Raw genomic sequence first — 9223 nt, 5'->3', positions numbered from 1 at the left:
TCTGGTCAATGAAAACGTTTATACGCCATGCAGTCTGCTTTGTGGGAAATTTTACCGGGATAGTGACACAAGGCATACTCTAATTCTAACTGCCAAGGGTTATTTTACGTACACGCCAAAATGTATACACGGTACCTTGGGTTTTCGTACTATCCCAACTACTAGACGCTGTTCCTTGTAAGGCCTCTAGAGATTCCTGCACCACTGACAATGAGAAACCACACCGGAAAATACCGAGGTACTTTCTCGGGCGAATCGGAGACATAGAGAGCCAGTGGATAAGTAGTTTTTTGGATACGGACAAAGTTCAACCGACTTCTTGTGTAATAATAATATATGCAATATATCGTACTGTTATATTTTATAATTTCAGCTTTAGATTTCGGATATGAGACATTACTGAAAGACGAAAATGAAGAATCCCCACAGGATTTATTACCGGTAGATAAAAGGTAATACATTTTATTCTTCGTTTAAACAATTCTAATTGTATCCCATATCTCTACAAGACCAATCGAAATGTGTACTATATACGGTTACGTCTAGGGGGTCTAGGCGGTTCGATGAGTATGGTGCTAGCTCAATAACCAGGTTGTCAGGATATCAGTGCTGACCAAGAAAGTTCATAAGAATGTTCAAGCCGACGTCCCGGCTAGTTCTTTAACGTTTCGAACGAAAATAATACGTACCCAAACTATAGTCTCTATCATCCAGATACATATTGGCCGTATCAAATATATCTAACCCAGTAAGATAACCGATTACACTTCCTAATTACCAAACTCATTTCCCACTTTTTAAATATACCAGAACGTCTTGCTAAAAATCACAGAACACAATTACCTAATGATCACAAGTATCCATACTCGTATTTCCTAGCGGAAATAGGATACTATACAAAAACCTTTGCTTAGCGAATTCCAGTTAATTCAGTTTGATGCACTCCCATGGAGTATGCTGTGCTCATCATCCCAGTATTTCTATAGAAGAAATCGTGTCTTTTATTTCAACGATACACAATCATTTCAGTTTCACAATGTAAATTACTGTTTCAAAGCAGTACTCCTGTTGATGGTAATTTCTTTGACACAAAGAATAACAGGATTAGTGCAGCGCGGAAAGTTTTATGGTGTGGGTGATAGAGTGGTCGAATGCATGCACAGTACTAACAAACATGTCATTAATTGCTTGTATGTTCCAAGAAGTAGTGTCGCCTGTCTAACCGCATGACGTTTCTCGTACTCCCCCACCCACAGCCCCACGTACGGCGACCAGAAAATGCACAAGGTCGCCGGCAAACGTGAACACAACGCGAGAAAATGTCCCTAAACATTATAAACGTGAAAAAAAAAGCCGCTTCTCACAGCTTTCATGATCAATTTGCAGCACCTTGGCGTTTGTCTTGAACATGCTCAAAACAAAATCCGTGGCTCGGCGATCGTTTGCGACCATTGAGACCACAGCACGATATCTGGCGTTTCCATCACGCTTTTACTGCGCTTATGGCGATCTCGACGCGCTCTGAAACCATTTTTTGATGGGGTATTAACGATTACGGAATTAAATTTCTTCATGAATTACAGTCAAATGGGAATAAGCCGCGAAAGTTGCACTAGAGTATTATTAAGGGCATTAAATGTTTTTATTGGGAGAATCCAGTATCTCAAGGCCTTTATGTTATGTTACAGTGGAATCGGTCTGGCTTAAAATTGAATCTGTACAGTTTTATGGTTCAATTAGCCTAAAATTGTTGGACATCTTTCTCCTTGATTCAATTGCTATAGATCATATGTTATAAATGTCGTTTTTTTCTTTCATATTACTTGATACACCGAATAACTATTTACTAAATCTATCGACTTTATTATATTGTGACTTATTCAAGCGGTTACGATCGGGATATGGTCGGTTTTGTCCCACATTTATGAAATACCAGAATAATAAAATTGGGTCAAAACGGCCATGGCAGCCATAAAAAAAACTCCAAGGGATTAATTAAGTATTTGCTTTTTAATACGGATCCAAAGATATTTGCGTTAATTGTGACCTTGGCCGTTTCGAACACAGTGTATATTTTCCGTTTTGATTTTTTCCGTTTTTATAGATTCCTGTTTATAGGGTCTCCTGGGGATGTGGAAGGCTGCGAAATCTTGAATTTATCATATCTATGTAATTACTGGACGAAATTAAACTGATTTGAGATTGATATGGCTTTTTAGAGATTGGGAATTGGGTGACAGAATGCTCTGACGTATAAGCTTTAGGTCATAATATCTGTCATCGAGTTAAATAGGGTGGTGTCGATCACACACTTGTATGTGACAAGGATTTGAATCGCTTGCCCAACGCTGTGGCTTTTCTCCCGGTTACTCCCCAACTGCTAAAGAGGTGAAATAGAGGTTTATCTTGTGGTAGTCCCGAAATGGCCTAGTTTGTGTTGAGTGGCATTAAACCCCATTTCTCTCTAACTTTTAGGGATTTATCTTTTACAATATTGTAATGACGATCAGAGACTCAAAGGATAACTGTAGTAAATGAAATGAAATGAAATGGGGTTTAACGTCCTACTGTTCTGCTCCTAAACTGGGCTAATGAAGACGGGCATACAGCATACAGTGTGCTATGATGGCCTACTCTTATATCGAATTCCAACTGCCAAGTGATCTTTTACGTGCGCGCCAATATGTACACGGGACCTCGGTTTTTCGTCCTGCATCACTGACAAGGGGAAACCACGCCGGAAAATCTGGATGAACTTTCTCGGCCAATGCAGGGATCGAACACCCGACCTCCAGGCTAGTGAGCCAGCGTCTTACCCACTTAGCCACGTGATCCCCAGGATAACTGTAACCTTTAGATATATATATACTGATAATCAGTTCATCAATTAGTCTTTTATATGGCATCGTCGTAGGTAGATAAAGTGGTTGCTGATTTGATATTATTGATATTCATTCAACCTGAAATCTCCATTAATTAGTATTCAATTTGTCATACAACAAAATAATCTATCGCGTGCGAATCGCTGATTTTAAATAGCAAGTTATTATCAGAGAAAATGCCGGTTCGATTTCCCGATTGGATGAAATCAAACCTTTTGTTTTGTATGTTTAAGGTTCTAGGGCTATGAATTGTCAGTCCACTTAACATTAGCACCATGAAGATCTTTCCCGCCAGGTGTTTTGTTCGAGCAAAACATTTGCGCTTCTTGGAAATTGGGATAATACTGGTTACTTGTACATTTCTATTTGTACATGTCAGTGTAAATCCTCACCCAAGTCCGTTAGTCCGTCAACAATTGACATATTAACAGAAAGGGCTACAGTTTTTTAACGGATTAAATGTGGTTTGAAGTATTGTGTTCATGAGTTGACGAACCCTATCGACAGAATGATAAAATATTTTTAACAATAATCACAAGTATAGAATACAAATACTCGATTTTCTTAATAGAATAAAAAATATCTTGTAACGAAATTAGTCTGCTGATTTTTAGATTATCAAATTGCTATTTATTGTTAAGGTAGAAATAAAAGCCTCTTGAGTTTTGTTGATTCGAGTAGATTAATTTGATACAATAATGTATATTTAATCTTATTATAAAAATAATCCAATGAGATATCTGATAATGCTGTCTGGAATTTCAATCGTCTAATTATACATGATTATTATATCACCTGATTTTACGGTGGATAAGAGAGTATATTTCAAGTCTTGAATAATAAAATATGTTCATGTATTTGATAAGAATCTTGACAATACTAAAATAGAAGAAAAATCTAAGAAGATATCTTAAAATATTTTCTCTTCATTTATTCATCCCCAATGACGTAATAAAACCATGTGCGTAAATGGATAAATTGATTAAATTGAGTTTAACGTTCCACTTTGTGATATGAGAGAAATTTTGCACGTACAGTGCCCGGGCAGCAATCACATTCCAACTGGCAAGGGTTCTTTTACGTGCACGCCATCGTTACACGGAACCTCTTTGCCTTGTTCATTGAATGGCGTTGGTCCTAACCACTGATAATGGGAAACCACGCTGGAAAATCCCGGGCAACTCCTACTGCCAACACCGGGATTGAACCCAGGACCTCCTTTTTATAATGACCAGTACCTTACTCACTGATTCAACGCGGCTCATATGTTTTGCTTACCAATCATTAATACACTGCAATATCTTCAAAAAGACTATAGCCTCCAAATGAACAAAAATGTAAAGGGTTTCTTTTCCATTTTATTTTATTTTTTTTTTATTTTTTTATTTTTTTTGTTGGGTGGGGGAATTATAGAAATGGAAGGCCCAGATAGGACCGTGTATTCAGCTTAGTATTTATTTATTTTATTGGTTGATTTTTGTCCAGAATTATAAACAAAATGAAGACCTTCCAACAATTACAAGGATTTGTATACATTTTCATTTTGCTATTTTCGTGAATAATGGCAACTTAGCGGTCTTTTGTTATTTCTTCTTCACTTACTACAATGTCCTATGCAAATGTTGAAAATTTTTGGATAATGCAACGAATGGCATTTCTTGGGATATCAAAACATCGTATGGCAAATTGTCGGTATGTTTCAAAGAATCCTATAAATATTCCTGACAGGCTGTTATATTGTCGTATTGTAACAGAAGCGTCGAGTGTTCGAGATTTTTAAACTTAATAATATTACCGCTTGCTAAACTACAACTATCTTAATTCGGATTTGTGAGATATACTTGACAAGTTAGTTAAAAGCGAGGTGGTATTGATATGGCGTGAAAATCTCGCGGGAATTAGCAGACGACATAACTTTCGCAACGTTCAGGTTCGTTTTCATAATACGTCACATAATAGAAACGAAGAAACAACAACCTTATACACAGCGGATGAAAAATGTTAAAGAAGTTTGATTGTCTATTTACATTGCCATAACCCCTTTGTTATTTTACATTACGATGTAGACTGTATTTGATAACCGTCAACTAGATACCTTCAACCTTTCCATTTATGAAAGCTCAATAAATAGCAAAAAGTTCATTACATTTGACACACGGGAGATTTCAAACTGTTATATTTGATACTTAACTATGCATCGTCAATAGTCAAGCATAATGAGAGACACCTGGCATGGATGGCGACATTTCGGCCTAGTCATCCCTGAATTCCAACTGAGAATGGTTCTTTTACGTGCACATCAGGGGAAAAGCACTGGAAATCCGGGAAAATTTGCGTGGCCTACACTGAGATCTAACTCGGAACCATTATAGCTACCTAGTCAAAAAGAACCACTAAATATTTTCGAGTTTGCTTCTCAATTATTTGCCTCAAAATGTCAAAAGGTATTATATTGACGAGACAATAAATTCATAAATTTTTCTATTTTAGTAGTTTAGATATATAACTCAACATACACTGGTTTAATTATAGTCCCGATTCTCAAGGAAATATATATTTTTATTCGTTTGGTATTCTGGCATGCCGTGTTGCACCACATCGACATTGAGTTTAGTTTAGCAGAAAATGTCCATATTGAATTAGCTTGATTTATCATGGGTGACACCTTTTGTAAGCGATTGAATATCTTTACCTTTCAAAATACAATTAAACAATATTTATAACAAAGATAGATTAAGAGCAAGTCTCGAATGAGAAGTGACAACGATAGAAGTAGCACAACTGGCAATGTTGACAGTAATTTATACGAAAAATTATGAAATACCAAAATGCATTGAGAACGCTTTTATTAAGGATGCATTATACAGAACTGGCCGTTATTACTATAAATGGTTTAAACAAAGATAATGACAAATGGATATACCTTTTCCATTGCGAAGTTATGAGTGTTTGAAATTTTGAGAAAATATAGCATAAATTGTATACTATCGTAGCATTAAAATATATTGTGTTTTCAATATTGGATATTAGGATCCTATATTTTCAGGGCAAGATAACAACATCAATATTGATTGAAATTGGGCAATATTGAATTCTAATTCGTGTTTTTAATTTCGAATATTATGGAAACATTGAGTTAGAGGTTTGGCTCCTTTAAAGTAGCTCCCTTTAGCATTGTCTAGTACAAGGAAATGCGTGTACTGTATATACCATACACGTGATCTGTAGACCCTTGATTGGTTATTCTGATTGTAACATCGCTAAATATACGTACAATGTATATTGGCCAGTGTAGGTAGGACATTAATTAAAAGGTTGACACGAAATACCAATTGAACAGGGCACCATAACAGACCCACGGCCGAATATGTCATGCTGTCTGACGTTAACGTTCGCATGACGCTCATTTACACTCATCTGGACTCATATGAGAACATTACACGCGCCCATCGACGATTACCCCAATTACTACGCTGCCTGCGCCATTGACGCCTGTTTGCCATGTGCTGGCGAGTTAATGGAGGCACAACACGCGGTCGCTGCGCATGCAAATGGTCTGCATGTGACCGATTTCTAATCGTTTGGGGTGTAACTCGAATTCCTGTAACTTGATACAAGTTTACAGAAAGCTGATTAGCCGCTTGTCCACAATTTCGCAGGACCTGTGTACGAATGTATCGACCCTGGGCTTGTGTGGTGGCTCTAGGACGACCTGAACGGGGTCTATCATCAACATCGTGTGTTTGTTGGTACCGGTTCCACAGTCTGCTGATCACAGACTATGACACATTAAGCATGTTGAAGCATACCAAAAGCACGTAGACGTTCATCATGTTGAAGACGTCTCATTGCAAATTAAACGTAACACACTAAAGCAAAGATACGCTAAACAGTAAATCTTATGCAAGAACCGATAGGAAAGGAAACATGGATAGGATAAACCAACACGCGGCAGTTTTCATCAACCCTTCCTTGACGTGACAAATTTGACAATGAACCACTCCCACGTGTATGGCGCTATTGCGTGTCGTAAGTGCAGCTCAGTGGTTCTGTTGGGGTGATAAGTTCTTCATGTGAACATACTTTCAAAGCATGTCAAGTGTCCATGACTATTTATCATATCACAACCTACATAGGTATTTGCATTTCAATATCCCCTACTTTTTTCGAAGAGTATATTAGTATATACAATACTTAGTGCCGGACTGGGCCCACCTGTCCTCCATGCATTACTAAAATGTGGGCCTTAGCATATAAAGAAAAAAGAGAAAGAAAAAAGAAAAAAGAAAAAAAGAAAAGAGAAAGAAAGGAAAGGGGAGGGGAGAAAGAAGGAAGGAGAGGACAGGACACAGGACAGGAGAAAGAAAAGATAGGAAAAAAATAACTTGTGTGGGCCTTGGTCAATGACCTGACAGGTGGTCCTTTGGCCCGCCAGTCCGGCACTGACAATACTGAAAGGGAAGCTATGCTGAGAATTAGCAACCGGTTTTGAACACGAAGCAATACTCGAAAGAATTCTTCACTTCTTATTAAAGATGCATTTTATGTTAAAATCTAGAACAACTCTATATCTATCTGAATACTTAAATAATAAATCTGTTTTGGGGTGTTTTTTTGACCTAGCAAAATGTAGTCCGTCATCAAGTATCTTTAACCGTACTTGATATATTAACCTATGATTAAAAAAGACACAAGATATTGTGTGATTGGATTGATCTGATCAGTTCGTCTGTGAAAGAGATAGAACTAGAGATCATGTCTTGGGCTGTTGAGATTAGCTCAGATGGGGACTTGACTTCCTGATTATGTCGTGGCCTGTGGCATTTGATGTTTGATTTTGACATTCGATGGGTAAAAGGGTCATTAATGAGACACGATTTTTCTTATTTATAAATATTTGTATACCAAGACTAATCGATAGAGACAGACTATGTTTCATTGCGTTTGTACCAGTTGTTTTATGCACTTAAATTCGCGTTACCATGAATATAACCTTGGCTGTGAGTTGGGGTGAAATGAAATGAAACTGGGTTTAACGTCCTACTTTCCTGCTCCAGGCTAATGAGGACTGGCATGTTGTGTTTTATGGGGGGATTTTTCACGGACAGCTGCGCATTGGCCTACTCTTATTTCGAATTTCAACTGTCAAGTGTTTCTCACGTGTACGCTAACGTGTTTACGCAAATGCACCATTCCGAATACATAACTAGACACTGTTATTTGCTAAACCTTCCGAACTGCTTCGCTGTCAACAAATCACGTGAGAAATCCAGAGGAACGGGTCTAAAAGCTGTATAATTAAATGCTTGTCCCTTTTATTGTTTTACGGGTTGTAACATTTTTTCGAGATTACCCTGTTAGAAACTATTTGTAAATGTTGTTGGAATAAGAATTGCATCCGCGGGAATTAGCTTTTTATCCTTAAGTAGTAACTTCCACCAAGACAGTAAGTCTGTAAGCGTGTGTCATTTTTGTTAAAAGGCGAATAAAGATTTATCAGTCTTATTCCTTGGGGTCACATTTTTCCCAAATCTGCTGACGTTTATGCATTAAATGTCACACAAGAGTAAGAATGGGTGTGAATCAGTAACCGACAACTGAACAACGTATTCCACAATTGTGAATAATCACCAATTTTCAGAAAGGATATCAGTGGAGTGTTTCATTACCGTAGGTGTTGATATAATGATGCAGAAAAGACTTTTCATTATCAATTCCAGTTCTTCTTAACTAAATAAAAAAATAAACTAAGAATTCCCTTGGGTAACTATACTAAGCAGCAAAAGAAACGTCAGGTTGGTATGTTACTCTGAATAGAGGCATTGCATAAAACTTGCCAAATGTTTTTATTGTATATTTGTGACCACATTTCCAACTTTACCTGAGCAATAAGGCTCCTTCCCAAATACAGAATTGAACCCAGGAAATGTTCTCAAAAACGCAACTTGACTTCTGACAAACGTTATTCTGACCAATGTGTCATGGGGAAGTCCAAGCATAATGGTTTGGGATGGAATCGGCCTGAACCAGAGAGTGGGTCCTGTGGTATTGTAAAAACTTGGTCCAGGGAGAGAAGACGGTATCAAAGCAGTGTCTAACATCGATCAAGCTCTCAGACCCTACGTCATACCACATTTCGCACGTCATTGAAACAACGTTTCCCAGCATGACAACGCCCGTCCCCACTCCATGTACAGACACACCAGATACTGACGTGGCAAGCGTTATTCTGACCAATGTGTCATAGAACGAGACTCATGGTAAGGTCCATAAAATAATGCTTTGGAGGTGGAATCGGCCTGAAGAAGAGAGTGGGTCCTGTGGTGTTCCAAAATCTTGGC

Source organism: Patella vulgata, chromosome 1 (assembly GCF_932274485.2).
Source record: "Patella vulgata chromosome 1, xgPatVulg1.2, whole genome shotgun sequence".
Classification (NCBI taxonomy): Eukaryota; Metazoa; Mollusca; class Gastropoda; family Patellidae; genus Patella; species Patella vulgata.
The sequence above is the reverse complement of the archived record's forward strand: the minus strand, read 5'-3'. Positions refer to the sequence as shown.